This window comes from Centropristis striata, chromosome 23 (genome assembly GCF_030273125.1).
Source record: "Centropristis striata isolate RG_2023a ecotype Rhode Island chromosome 23, C.striata_1.0, whole genome shotgun sequence".
Classification (NCBI taxonomy): Eukaryota; Metazoa; Chordata; class Actinopteri; order Perciformes; family Serranidae; genus Centropristis; species Centropristis striata.
This window is the reverse complement of record NC_081539.1, coordinates 28,160,670-28,176,019: the sequence shown is the minus strand read 5'-3', so window position 1 is coordinate 28,176,019 and position 15,350 is coordinate 28,160,670. Positions and strand designations below refer to the sequence as shown.

Below are 15,350 nucleotides of genomic sequence, written 5' to 3'. Positions count from 1 at the left end.
ATAATAGTTCTGCATTCAGTACACTACTGGCAAGTATTTCATACAACTTAATGTCCAAAATCCTGAACTATCCCTTTAAGACTGTGTGCCGCTATAACAGACTTCACTCTTCTGGGAAAACCTTCCACTACAACCAAACCTGCAGGGATTTACTCCAAAAAATGGAAGCACACTATTGTCTAAAGGTGTGTTCAGACAGAAAGTGAAGTGACTTTTCAGCTCCTGCACAAATTGACACAAATTTAACAGCTGGACTGTTTATGAAGTCTGGGTTAATTTGCCACAAACAGCTGGTGAAACAACTGTACAGATGTTAGCTAGTAGCTAGGACTACACAGAGTGTGTGTGGCGATTGGCTGTGAGTGTCTGTGTGACAGATTAGTCAATGACTGATCTCAGAGGCTCCTCTCCTTTCCCCTCTCATTTGTGTACATTTATAAAGCAGATTTATGAAAACCAGGAATATGTTTGCATTTTTCACTCAAGATGAAACATTTTCAACCTGTGTGGACATGTCTTTGCTCTCAGTGTAGACTGCCTTAGATGTTTTAGCACCAAACCAGGCGATGCTGGTGGTGCGGCTGTGTGGAAGTGTTGCTTAAATTTGTGTGGCTTACGAGGAATGGGAACAACATGTTTGTAATGAGGCTTTGAGTTACATAAATTATTTAGAAGGGTAGAGCCATTCCATGTGCACTTCATTTGATTTGTTACAATACTGTGACTGACAGGAGATTAGTCGGAATCATAATTATTTTTCAATGACAATAATTAAAAATACAGATAAGAAAAAAGTTAGAGGAAGACTTTTATTATGTTGCAATCACAAATTGGTCACAATTAGATTATTTTCCATATTTTTCCCCACCCATTTTTCTTCCTTTTTCTGCTATGTCAAGCCAACATGTCTGCTGTAAAATGGTATATTGACCTACAGTATAACAAAAGCTTTTTGTCATGAGACATGTCTACAGGAATCTAAATTTGTCCTCTCCAGACAATTATTTTTTACTGTATCACATGTGCAATAAGCTTTTTCTTTGTGTGACATGTGCAATAGGTTTTTTTCCTTTGCCATGTTTCTCTGTTTACAGTCCCTTGCTTTTGTGATTTGTGTGCGATGTCCTTTTTTTTTTGTTTGTTTGTTTGATGGGTCTGGCCTTAGTTGGTTATCTATTTAATATTTATCTTTTTTGCACTGACGGAAGAGCTGTGCCTCAATTTCATTGTGCTAACATATTTTTTTATACTACCATGCAATGACAATTAAGACTCTATTCTATTCTATTCTATTCTATTCTATTCTATTCTATTCTTAATGAAACAATGAGATGCCAGAAATAAATCAAAATAAGGGAGCAAGTTCTGGCTTTGATGCAGTGACATCTCAATGCATAAATTAACTACTACAGTACTTTCCTGTATCCACCCAGAGGAATCCTAAAGATGGTAACAAGTGCAAATTGGAGCACACTGAGTCATCAAGATATCAATATTTTACAATGGTAGCGCAAAAGAAAAGTGAGTAGCTTTCTGTGTGAATTCTCCCAGTCATATCTGTTTCCATGTTTAGCTGAAAGCATTATGTGACAACTGAGAGATCATCAAACAACCTTAAATGCATCAATCTAAACCACTCCACTTCTGTCAGATAATGAAATTAACACCGCTGCAGGAGCGCAGGCCACATTGGTATTGTATATGGGATGATCCCCTGTGGTAACTTGAAAAGAACAAGTGGCTTAATGAAAGAGCACATGCACACATCTGCAAGCATGGGAGCACGCCCACCAGCTACAAGTGTGCAATGCTATTTTAAGTCTTCTCTGAACTCCTTTGAGTGTTCTACCAGTTTGACTCACAGCCAGCCTGCTCAGTAATTTGGGACTCTTCCTGTTATCATAATAAACTACTTTCCCCGAGAATCTGGAAGTGCTCTGCACCAACTGGAGGGTGGTGGTACACAGGGAACTGAAACAACACACAGTTGGTGCCCATGTGTGGATGTCTGGGGGCAGGGTGTGTGTGTGTGTGGTAAATGTGTTTAGGAGCAACAGTAAGCAGTCACGCTTGAGTTATTTTTGAACAACACTAACTCTATCCAACTGTTAACCAGTGTGTTTACTGTTTCTACCCATCCAACCAATCCTTTAAGAAATACATTGCATTTGCTAAATACATTTCTTGATAAAATTCAATGGTGCCCATATCACATATCCACCCAGCATATATAAAAATTAGGGCCGGGACTTTAACACGTTAATTAAGATTAATTAATTATACAAAAATGAACGCGTTAAAAAAATTCACGCAGTTTAATCGCACTTATTTTTGCACCGCGGAACGTTTCTCACTGGATGAGTTTCAGGCGGACCGATTATACTGGAGCACCAACTAGCGTTGATGAGTTGAGACAACAACAAACCACAGTGAACATGAAGGAAGAAGCTGATGAGACCTTTGGTTGGCCCCGTGGATGATGGGACATTTAGTTACTAAAAACCAACGGATGGAAGCGTCCATAAGAGCATGGTTGTGTTGCTAGGCAACAAGGAATTCACATATCACCGCAGCACATCCAGCCTCAAGTATCACCTCAATGCTAAACATGTAGCAGCTAGCGGCTAGTGTGGTAGCTAGCGTGGATTGTGTTTTACTTCAAAAACCAAAGTATTCTTAATGGCAAAACTTGCACTGGTCTGTTGGACTTGAACAAAAATAAACAATATTTTTGTTGCTTAAGCTTATGTATTCAGTCATTATTCAATGGTAGGCTATACTAAAAATCCATGTGAAAAAAATTACTTGTCACTGTTCTCAGGTCAAATATTTATATGCAATTAAAATGCGATTAATTTCGATTAATTAATTACAAAGCCTCTAATTAATTAGATTATTTTTTTAATCGAGTTCCGGCCCTAATAAAAATACAAACAACCCCAGGAGGCAAGTCAGTGTGACTTAAAGGTCAGGGACACGGGTGAGATTGAGTGACCGCCGCTCAGTATAACATGGACAGATCTGGTTATCTGAGCTAACCTGCTGTGTGCAGCTACTGCCAGACTCTCTGTGAGAGATTCTCTCAAAGTATAAGACAGTAGACTAGACGAGATGAGAGGAGTGAAGCAGGGGAGATAAGGAAGGAGGAGAGGAGAGAAAAATGTGTCCGCCTTCGTTGAGAGTAAAAGATCTAGTATTCAGTCTTATTAACACCTTGGTTGTCTTGACTTTAGGTGCGAAATAAAAATCCCACAGTGGTGATTGTCAAATACATCTCTCTCTGGCTTTCTTTATTTTTAATGGTGATTAATAATAATAATAATTCCTTTTTTAATTACAATTTCAAGTGCTGTAGAACGCCCTTCCTGACACCCTGAGGGCACCATAAAAGGACTAAAAACTTTCCTTTTTAGCAAAACATTTGGTTCCTCCCATCTAGATGGTTTTTAGATTATGTATGTATGTTTTCTGTTTTTAGCTGTTTTTATTCCTTTTTTATCCTTTTTATAATTATGCTTTTAACCTGTAGCACTTTGAGATTACTGTAATGTAAAGTGCATTACAAATAAAATGTATTATTATTATTATTATTGCTCATTAAATCACACATTCAAGCAATACGCCTGCACAAACAGGTGAGTGTTTAGTGCTTAGATTTTAGGGTGGAGATTGGGTTTGGGCCAGAAAGTCTGGTTCAGCTTTGGCAGTTACCAGAAGCACATTAATGCCCCTTTGAGAGTCATTGTGTGTGTGTAGAGCAGCTAGCAGCTCACTCCTGTGTGTGTCTGTGGGGGATGTCATTACATGCACTGCAAAAAAGCCAACTTGTATTTTTTGGCCTAAAACAGTGATTTAAGTTGGTAAAACTTGGAAATATAAACTATTGACATTAAGGGCAATAATGTTAAAGTTAGCACAACAAAGGAAGCCAGTTGTCTGCTCAAAAACAAGTTTGTGAGTTGTTGTTACTTATATCTTTAAGTTGGGGTTCAAAACAAGGGACAATAGTTCTGATAACTCTTATTTCTTTGTTGTGAAATGCGGGAAAACGGTGAAATTCGGTCATTAGCGAAAGCTAGCGGCTAACTGATGCTAGCGGCGCTGCTTGTTACAGCTACAAGAGTAGCCATTAGCGTATCAATGCTAACTCAAAATTGTGTTCCGAACATTAGCTGACATTTCATAGCGGCGTTACAATCCTGCCAATTCAGCACATTGCAGAAGTTAGCAGAAGTAAGGATTAAAAGTTACTATAACTTATAATGTAAAATTATAAGTTAGTACAACTTACAGTTGAGTTGAGCAAACTCAAAAACAAAACTTAAAATATTTAGTTTAATTGTCCAACTTAAAATTGTATCGAAGTTTGTTGCCTTGAAATTTTGAGTTCACCCAACTTTTCTTTTTTTGCAGTGTGGCTGTTGCCCTGTGCATCATGGTTAATGTTCATTTCTCAAGAATAAAATGTGGCTTTTAGTAGCTAAATGCTCCACTTTGTTCACCAGCTAGTCTCTAGATGTTCTGATTGTTGCTGGGTAGGTAGTGTATTGTGGCTTTCTCATCAGCTTCATCAGAGTTTCTATCACTGAAAGCAGCTGCCTGCTGCTTGGCACAGTGCTGATGACAGAGATAAGAGTGAACCAAAACAATGACGTTGTGTGCGGTAAGAAACGGAACAGGATGCTAAAAACAATCTGTAGAGCTGTTAAACATAAATGTTTACAACCTCACTTTATCCGTTCAACCTGTTCAACCTTTAGTTATACACTGCAGAAAAGCAAAATTGTATTTTTTGGCCTGAAACAATGTTTTAAGTTGGTAAAACTTGGAAACGTAAATTATTGATATTTAGGGAAATAATGTAAGTTAGCACAACAAAGCAAGCCAGTTGCATGCTCAAAAACAACTTGTTGAGTTGTTGTTACTTATATCTTTACGTTGGGGTTCAAAACAAGAGGCTAACTCTTATTTCGTTGTTGTGAAATGCGGAAAGCCAACTTTCCGAGTTGCACTTGAAGTCTCATTGTGGCTGTGCTGCCTCCAATTGGATTCTCACAAAAATGACAAAAATTAGAATTCAGAGTTGAGCAAACTCAAAAGCAAAACTTAAAATATTTAGTTTAATCGTCCAACTTGAAATTTTATCGAAGTTTGTTGCCTTGAAATTTTGAGTTCACCCAACATTTCTTTTTTTGTAGTGTAGTGCTCATATTTACACCGTACACAGTATAGTATGATGCTCAGACTAAACAAAGTTAATGAGTACATTGTGTGCACAGCTGTGTGGTAAACATTTGACCACCAAAGGTGTTGATATCTTGTTCAGTATCTAGGTATTATGTAAAGATTCAATACATAAGACTTGCTTTAGACTACACAAGACTGGCTATACTGCCTGCTGGCTAGCTTATCGCAAATTCCTGGAAAAATCTCGTGTTTTCCTGACCTGGGTTGCATCACAGATGCCCCAAGACCAACAAACAGACAGAATTTCTTCCTGAAACTGTAGGGAACATTGAACGTCCTAATGATTAACAGGAAGCAGCCGCCTTTAACAGAGCAGAGCAGCATGTGCTGTAAGGAGGACTAATGGCTTGTTGAGTGTAATGTTCCGGCGAAAAGGTCAGGGTTTAAATGCAGACTTTGGTCTGAATTGTCTTCAGACTGAAGGCTTTAATCTGTGAGATGAAGTGGCTCTTATGAATGAGCTAATAAAGACTGTTGGGTTGGTGTCCAAGTGTGTTAGAGACAGCAGACACAGCAGATTAGCACAGTAGTTCTCAACCTTTTTGAGTCGCGACCCCCAATTTATCATCCATGTTGTCCGCGACCCCCGCTCACTGAACAGAATCTCACACTCACAGTTCAGATCACCCAAAAAAGAAACAAAATGACCAAAAAAAGGAAACAAAATGACCAAAAAAGACACAAATGAACAAAAAAAGACACAAAAAATGACCAAAAAAAGACAAAAAATGACCAAAAAAAGACACAAAATGACTAAAAAAAGACACAAAATGACCCCAAAAAGAAACAAAATGACCAAAAAAGACAAAAAATGACTAAAAAAAGACACAAAATGACCAAAAAAGACACAAAATGACCAAAAAAGACACAAATGACCAAAAAAAGACACAAAAAATGACCAAAAAAGACACAAAATGACCCCAAAAAGAAACAAAATGACAAAAAAAAGACACAAAATGACTAAAAAATGACACAAAATGACCAAAAAAGGAAACAAATTGACCAAAAAAGACACAAATTGACCACAAAATGATCAAAAAAAGACACAAAATGACCAAAAAAAGACACAAAATGATTAAAAAAACAAACACAAAATGACCAAAAAAGACACACAAAATGACCAAAAAGACTAAAACACATTAACATATGAACACTTTAACACAGTGGAGACAGAGCTGACTTCCAAAATGATTTGGCGACCCCCAGAAATCATCTCGCGACCCCAATTGGGGTCCCGACCCAAGGTTGAGAACAGCTGGATTAGCAGATAAAGATATTTCAATCACTGATACTTATTTTTACAGTGATCTCCCACATGCTCTTCCTGTTATGAGCAAATTCAAATCTTATGGCGTGAGATCCACTATGTCTGTCATAAATCATATTTTGCCCCATACTGGATGGTTGTGAATCACTGACGCAGTGTAAGTATTTTGGCTGCACTTATTTGAAGTATTTTGGTGCAAATGTTAGCTTTTCTCTAATATTTGTTGAGGACTGACAAGGACATTTATTTTGGAGCAGTCTGAATATAAATACACCACAGGTGAGCTGACAGTGTCACAGGTCTAACAAGGCTTCAATTCAGCTCAGGTACAAGAAATCAACTGAGCTGAATCTTTACGTCTTCCTGAAGCCACAGTGAGGTAACTTCAGGGTATTTTAAGCCGTCTTCACAGAGGAAGAAACTTCCATCAATCAAAGAGCAACACGCTGAACAAATAGCTGTGGTAAAAGACTTCCTCAGCTGTGTCCCGGGACACCTTTTATCTGAAAATCTGCAAGTTAAGGAGCAGCAGAAGTGGATTTTCTTCTGTCTCTGTGGTCGTTAACCTTTACACTGAGATCTATAGGCTTCACTGTCTATCTTTATCTCTTTAAAGATTTTTTGCTACTGAGTCAGTTTGAAATATCCTATACATATTACATATTAGAATTAGCTTTTTTTGTTTTTCCAAAAAATTGAAAGTATTTCAAAAAGTGCAGTTAGTGAGAGTTTTTAGTGCTGCTCATTATTCTGAACATTTGTCCACTGGAAACATATATGGGTCAGATGGACCAATAGTCAGAAAATACACGCATTGTTCCAGTAACTGCTGACAACAGACAACTTGGGCTTGATTTGCCAACCTGCCTCGAAAAAATGACAATCCCATACAATGCAGCTACATCTCAGATGACAGTTGCAGTTTTTAATACGTGGTTAATGTTAATAATTGAAGCAAAGCTGTTTATGTTTAGGCAACCCAGATAGGAAAAGATCATGGTTTGGGTTAAAATAAGTAAGTTTGTTATGTCTGTTATTGTTGTAAGTCTGTTTGTTACATACTAGGGTTATTATGGGAGATAGTTCTGGATTTTGGACATTAAGTTGTATGAAGTACTTGCCAGTAGTGTAGTGTATAAAGCACCTTGTACTTTGGTGACCCTGCCAAACTATCTATTCTACGATAAGAACCAGCAGAAGTATTAGCTTACCTCAGAAAGTAAGCTAATAGCTTTGCATCCACTAATGGCAAGTATTTCATGCTTCATTTCAATTTAATGTCCAAAATACCGAACTATCCCTTTAATGTTAACCTTTAGTTTCACATGGCACACAAATAGTAGTCCCCTGGGTCCTCCCTGCACAGCCTTGCAGACTTAGATTACAAATGCATTTGTGATATGTCAAAAACAAACAAAATAACTTAACTTAATATACACTACTGGTCAAAAGTTTTAGAACACACCAACTTTTCCAGAATTTAATTGAAAATGATGCAGTTTAATGTCTCAGTGTACTCTGAAATTAATGCACATTTGCAACATTTAAAATTCTTTATTGAGCATGATAGTGTTTTGAAAGTAAAAAAAAGATTCAAAATCACATTTTATGTTGGACTAAAGGACTAAAAAAAGACACAAAATGACCAAAAAAGACACAAAATGACAAAAAAGACACCTAAAGACACAAAATGACTAAAAAAAGACACTAAAAGACACAAAATGACTTACAAAGACATGAAAAGAATTAAAAAATTGACAAAATAGCCCAAGACTCCATAGAGTTAAGTTGTTAACCCATTGCTTGTTCCCTGAAAAATTCTGAAATGTACATTATTTTCCAGTTTTGGTTAAGCTTACCTTTTTTTATTTACCTCTGGCAGTTCACCACTTACCTTTGTACCCTTTCAAGCTGTTCATTTGACTTGAACTGCTTGAATTTCAATAAAAAACTGGAAAAAATTGGGGTGTTCTGACCGGTAGTGTACATATAGAGAATATAACTGGAAAATTATCTGAATTAATTAATTTGAGAAAGTTTTTCTGGTGTCTCATCAAACATTTTAGGGAAGCTTTGGACTCACAACTTCAGTATCTGCAAAATCCTGGCTCCAGCCTGTTATTTAAATGTGCTATATTTAATATCACAGATGTCTTTTGACTGTGTTATGAATATGGTCTCATCAGAATATAGCCTGCAAATCCTGCTGAGCAAGCCCAGCGTTATGCCAGTTCTCATACAACTACCATGGAGAGAACATCCAATCATAGTAGAGTAGTAAAAAAAAAAAAAAAACTCCAGATGTTATTTATGGAGGACCAAATTAGCTCACAGTTTGGTCACCGCCTGAGGAAAAATCTTCTATCGACTGTAAATAATTCTCTCCCTCCATCCATGACAGCTCCATTGAATGTTAATGAGGCCTAAAGTTAGATATACTGTACGAGGCTTACGGCTGTCAGCAATGCTCTTTAATCACACACTCCCACACACATACAAAGAAAACTGCTCTTTCAGCAACTTCCTATTATATACATCAATTTCAATTTTAGATTTGATGTTTCACACATAAGTGAAACACATTCAAAATTATTATCTTCGTGGTAGGTTTAGGTCTCTTATTATCAGGCTCTGAGTTTTCTACACCCAAAATTATGAATTTTTAGATGCAGCTGTGTGAGGTTTACATGTCACAAAGAGATAAGGATTATGTATATCACTCATGCCTTCCCTATAATTACTATGAGTATAACTGTTACCTGTAAGACAAGTGGAAAGATTTTTTAAGTGTTTAAAATGAGAATTTTATACAAATCAGAGAGAAGCCAGTGGGTTTATTTTTAACCCCCGTGCTTGTAATTTTGTCGTGGCTTCAGAGACTTTCTAACTACATGTGTAAGTTACAGCTTATCCAGCCTGCAGGCTGTTAGACCTCCAAATCATCAGTTGTACACCACAAGTACATGTGCACAGAGTCCCCCGGGGGGCCCGGGGTAGAAGATAAATGACTGATGTGGTAAACAGATGATTAAACTGAGGGGTCACGACAGCAAAAGATAAGAACAGTTTGTGGGTAAAACATTTGGAAGAACGACACTCCAGCACAGATCTTTTTTTTTTTAAAAGACCTTGAAGTTAGTGAAAGTGAAGACTTAAAGTCCTTCAGAATAAAAGCAAGATCGGTATTTGGTATTTAACCCATAAGAACCCAGTTTTCCTTAAAGGATGTGTTCTATAAGTGGACCACATAGAACACATTTTTGATGTTTTGAAAAAAAAAATAAATGTCAAAAATCTGTGATGTGACATATACGTTACAATGGGCGTTTATCATATTTATTTATTTATTTTAAAATAGAAAAAAACTAGACACATTTTCTGCTTACCGAGACACAATTTTGCCTTTTTATTTTGCATCTCCATAACATATATCAAAATTGTGACTTTAATTTGTTCAGGAGATATGGTCAGAACAAGTTAAATGCAACACAGGACACCCTAATAATAGATTAGAATGATTAAATTGGTTTAAATTTAGCCTAGTAACAAGGGGTCTTATGGGTTAATTATAACAAATGAAAATACAGATTGGCTGGAATAATAAGATAAGACTTTATTCATCCTGTAGTGAGGAAATTCAGTCGTCACAGCAGCATAAGTAAAATGTGACTTACGTAAAAAGTTGTTTACTTTTTTTTCCACATGGGACAAGAACCCTGTTCTCCTTGGTGGAGGACAGTCTAACATGTAAATAAGAGTCGTATTTTGCTGCCTGTATACGTCCTATATTGATGTTTTTGAGGGGAGACCAGTCTCTGCAAAAAGGACTTAATGTAGTTGGACTTTGAAGAGCTAGAATAGAAAAGAATAGAATAGAATAGTCTTTATTGTGATTGCACGGAAGTATAAAAAAATACATTAGCACAACGAAATTGAGGCACAGCTCTCCCGTCAGTGCAAAAAAGATAAATATTAAATAAATAACAAACCAAGGCATGCACCCATCAAACAAAACAAACGCACATGTTCTACAGTAAAAATAAAGCCTTTTGCACATGCCATACATGAATGTACATGAATGTTAAACGATGTGGCTGAAACGACACGAGTGTGTCAACTGTTTCCGTTTAACAGGGCTAGCCCTGTTGTAGAAACTGTCCCTTAGACCAGCTATTCTCAACCTTGGGGTCGGGACCCCAATTGGGGTCGTGAGATGATTTCTGGGGATCGCCAAATCATTTTGGAAGTCAGCGTGTGTTAATGTGTTTTAGTCTTTTTGGTCACTTAATGTCTTTTTTTGGTCATTTTTTATGTCTTTTTTTGGTCATTGTGTGTCTTTTTTGGTCACTTAATGTCTTTTTTTGGTCATTTTTTATGTCTTTTTTTGGTCATTGTGTGTCTTTTTTGGTCATTTTGTGTCTTTTTTTGATCATTTTGTTTCTTTTTTTTGGTCATTGTGTGTCTTTTTTGGTCATTTTGTGTCTTTTTAGGTCATTTTGTGTCTTTTTTTGATCATTTTGTGGTCAATTTGTGTCTTTTTTGGTCATTTTGTTTCTTTTTTTGATCATTTTGTGTCTTTTTGGTCACTTAATGTCTTTTTTTGGTCATTGTGTGTCTTTTTTGGTCATTTTGTGTCTTTTTTTGATCATTTTGTAGTCAATTTGTGTCTATTTTGGTCATTTTGTTTCTTTTTTTGGTCATTTTGTGTCTTTTTTTGGTCATTTTGTGTCTTTTTAGGTCATTTTGTGTTTTTTTTTTTTATCATTTTGTGGTCAATTTGTGTCTTTTTTGCTCATTTTGTTTCTTTTTTGGGTGATCTGAACTGTGCGTGTGAGATTCTGTTCAGTGAGCGGGGGTCACAGACAACATGCATGTTAAATTGGGGGTCGCGACTCAAAAAGGTTGAGAACTACTGCCTTAGACAGCTCTTAGTAAGCTCTTAGCTCTTACTGTCTGTCATCTAACATCGTCTCATATAAACAGGCCTTTCACTTTAAGAACCCTGTGTGGTAAAAAAATAAAAAAATCTATTTCCAGAACAATACATTATACTAAAGACACATAATAGCTGTACCATCATTCATTAAGCTCTTTAATGAGGTGATTTATCATGGTGATTATGGAGGTGCTGTTTTACTCATGTAAATGCTCAGTGAATCAAATGAGGCACATCCCTTGACACATAGTGACCCCCCACCCCTAAACACACACACAGGATACAATATTTATGGTTACAGAGTGCACAGACATACATTCTGGGGTAGTGGCATAATTTGAGGTTAAAATTAATCAGCCTCGCTGCCAGGATGCTTTGTTTCTTCTATTTTTGTCACGGTGGGAGAACCGAGTCGGTCCTGTAGCAGTTGGCAGGTTTTCTAAAGGTTCGATAGGGAAAAATTATAAAGTGATGCTGGGTAAACTTTCAGCTAACCTCTGTAAACTTTCCCTGACCTGCTCTGGTAGTAGACAGCTACCCTTCTCAAAGTGGTTGCTTTTAAATGTACCTCGAGTTTTGACAGATCTTAGGAAAAAAGCATTTTCCTATCATGCACAATGATCATGGAATTATCTGCAGAAAGATCTAAAACTAGAAACTCATCCAACAATTAATTTAAGGGCACAGAGCCGGCCCAAGCCTCCATGGGGCCCTAAGAAAAATTAAATTTCGGGGCCCTCTATTTCTGCCAATAATATTGATTGTTGATCAATGGTAGTGTTGTTTACATTATGCTATTGTCAGCCTGATGTCTTCACACATTTAAGGGGGTGTCCCAGTTAATTCCATAAATAATACCAATGCAATAATGATACAAATGATACCAATGAATGAATGATGTCCATGGTGTCACATGTGTTTTTTAATCTAAAAATTGTTTCTCATTCAACTATAGAGTGACTTGGGGTTGATTTACACAACAATCCAAATGGTAAAGCATTATTTTTACTGTAAAAGTGTCATCTGGTTTATTATTTTTGAAAAACGTGAAAACATTCCTTTATCTTGGCGTTGTTGACATAAAATTGTATTTTTGTACAATAATATATCTTTGATCATATAGAAAGCGTCACTCATACATGCAAAATAATAAAAAAATTTATATGTACATATTTTTTGTTAATTGCTCTTGGGGGCCCCCTAGTGGCCACGGGGCCCTAAGCAGTCGCTTAGTTCGCTTATGCCTTGGGCCGGCTCTGGAAGGGCATCATAAAGAATATGGCGATGGTGGCATGTGGTTGTTTTTCTTGAGAGGTCATTGTGTTGTTTAGCTTTCCTTCTGATTTATTGGGATGTTTATTGGGACATTTTAATATTTTTGTGGTTTTGTATGGCTGCTACCAGGTCTCTCTTGATCCCAATGGGACTTCCTGGTAAAGGCATCATATAATAAACATGTATTTGAATTTGAAACACACACAAAAATATTTTAGAAAGAATGTCTGTTACTCTGCAATATGCACAGGACAGGCTTCCAAATGTTTTTAGGACTATTTCTTTGGTGGAAAGCAGTAATTTGACACACTTCAGTGAACATGCCCTTTAGCCTTCCAGGAAATGCTGAGAATGTTTTTCCAAAATATGAATTGCTGGTCAAACACAGTGCATTGTCGCCAAAACAAAAGATCTGAGACCAAAGATTATAAGACTCGATTCCCAAGAAGTTAGGCTGCTGTCTAAAACAAACAAACAAAAAGAGTGCAACCATTTTCTAATCCTTTTTGATATATATACAACTGAAAAAAAGGATCAAACTAATAAACTTGTTTATAGCAAATATACACTTATTCTGAATTTGATGTCTGCAACACATTTCCAAAAAGTTGGGACAGGGCAAGTAGTGTTACGTCACCTTTTTGGAATGGACACTTGAAATTTTCAATGGGAGGACAGCTAGACTCCAGGCAGGACAGTCTAGTACATGCACTCTTTTCCATCAAAGCCTTAAAAGCCATGCTGTTCTAACATGTATGTACCTTTCAGTGTTAATAGGGCTGTTTCCACTACAGCCCAATACCTGGAATGAAGCGAGTCTCACTGAAAACACCCCTAATTTGAATACAAGCCGTCCGGAGCTGACTTTTTTCGTCCCTGTAGAAGAGCAGGGCCTTTTTTCTCCCCTGAAAAAAGCCTGGTTACTGATAGGATAGATCACTTAGTGGGATGTGACGTAGTACCCTATACGACAACAACACACAGCATTTGTAAAAGCCGGCGAAGCAGTGTTGCCAACTTAGGACTTTGTTGCTATATTTAGTGACTTTTCAGACCCCCTTATCGACTATTTTTCAAGAAAGCGACTGGAGACAAATGGGTCGGCGGCTCGTTAAGAAGAGTAGGAACAAGTCGAAGTGGCACAGTCCTCCTGCAGCAGTCTCTCCCAGCTGCAGAGCCGGAGGGGATGTTAACCCCTTAGCGTCCAGTCTGCAAATTGCTAATAGGCTAACAGTTAGCTCTGTAGCAGTACAGTGTGTATGTGCTGCTGCTGCAGGAGGAGTTCACTTAGCGATCTGTTTGTTTATAACAAGCACCGGACACTCTGTGTACAGTTAGCGATGCCGGTTAATTTGCTGATCATGACGTCTATGATCAGCGGATACGCTGTGCATAGTTAGATGCTGATTTCTTTACGATCAGGGAAACCCAACGTGTTCCCATCAGATGGGACAGTGCAGATAGCAATCCCTACTGTGGATGTTCTGCTTCTACCTATAGGTCGTACCTGCCTGGAAAACCTCCAAGCACAGGCATCCAAGAGGAATTCTTGACAACTGGTTCTTCTATCTTTTTTTTCTCCCTCCCTTCCCATGTTTACTTCCCATCTCTACAATCTCTGTTCCTGCTAACACTGCACCAATTGGCCTATTGATCTCGCCCTGTCCATCTCTTTCATGAACATTGCCTCGACATGCTTGAACTGCTTGACTAGTGACAGCAGCCTGTTTAGTTTGATCCTTTGTAAAAAAAAAAAAAAACCTCTGTTTTGTCATTGAATTGTTCTGCCAGCTGTCTTTATCCTTTATTGACTTTCCCTTTAGATCCCCTACCAGAATTCATTCAAGTGATTAGGCTCAGAGACGTCAAGTACTCACAGTCTCTTCCGTCTTAAACAATATGTGTCAGAGTGAAGCAGCAGATTAGTCTGTTCTCAGGTCAGGCCATTCAACGTGCACTTGTCTATTTTCTCTTGTTCTAGCCATCCAGAAATGTATGTCATCTTGTCGTTTATTGGGCCGTGATGGGCGTCTTGGCTGTGTAATTATGAGGTCTGCTGCTCTTATGGGTTTATGTGCGTAGTGCGGCGAGACACTTCAAAAGAAAACAGACGCAGTGGAGAGCTAATTCAGCTGTTTCCTCACTGCCAATATGCAGAGCTCTGCACTTAAAATATATGTTGGTGGGATCTGGTAACTTCTGTGTCTGCACAGAGCTCGCACAGGAACAAAGTGCTTTAAACCTCATGGTGTCATACTTGAAGATCTGCAGCACTGACCCAGGACTATAGTTAGACCACAGATGAATCCAGGTTAAGAGGAAGACCATTTAACAAGAGCAGGTCCAAAGGGGTCAACGCCAAGTCAAGAGCTCGTTGAACTCAATTAAATTGTGGACAGAATTTCCATCCAACAAATATATGTAGCCCAAACTCAAAACAAGTACATTGATGCAATATAATGTATTTGAGTTGATGTAGCTCACTTTTTTTTACATTTGGTCGAACTCAAATTAAAAACATGTATGCATTGTATTTAAATTGGAGAGCTAAAATAAAGAAATTGTGTTCGTTCAACCTAAAAACATAGAATTGGAAAACTGAAACTCATTCTTTTTGACTTGAAG

The 15,350-nt window shown here is 37.5% G+C and overlaps 1 protein-coding gene across 1 annotated transcript in view; it reads left to right on the top strand.

The window, feature by feature from the left end:
• si:dkey-225n22.4 (collagen alpha-1(XXI) chain) overlaps positions 1–15,350 on the top strand; it is an 83,692-nt gene that overhangs the window by 22,965 nt on the left and 45,377 nt on the right. The gene's annotated exons all lie outside the window — the stretch shown is intronic.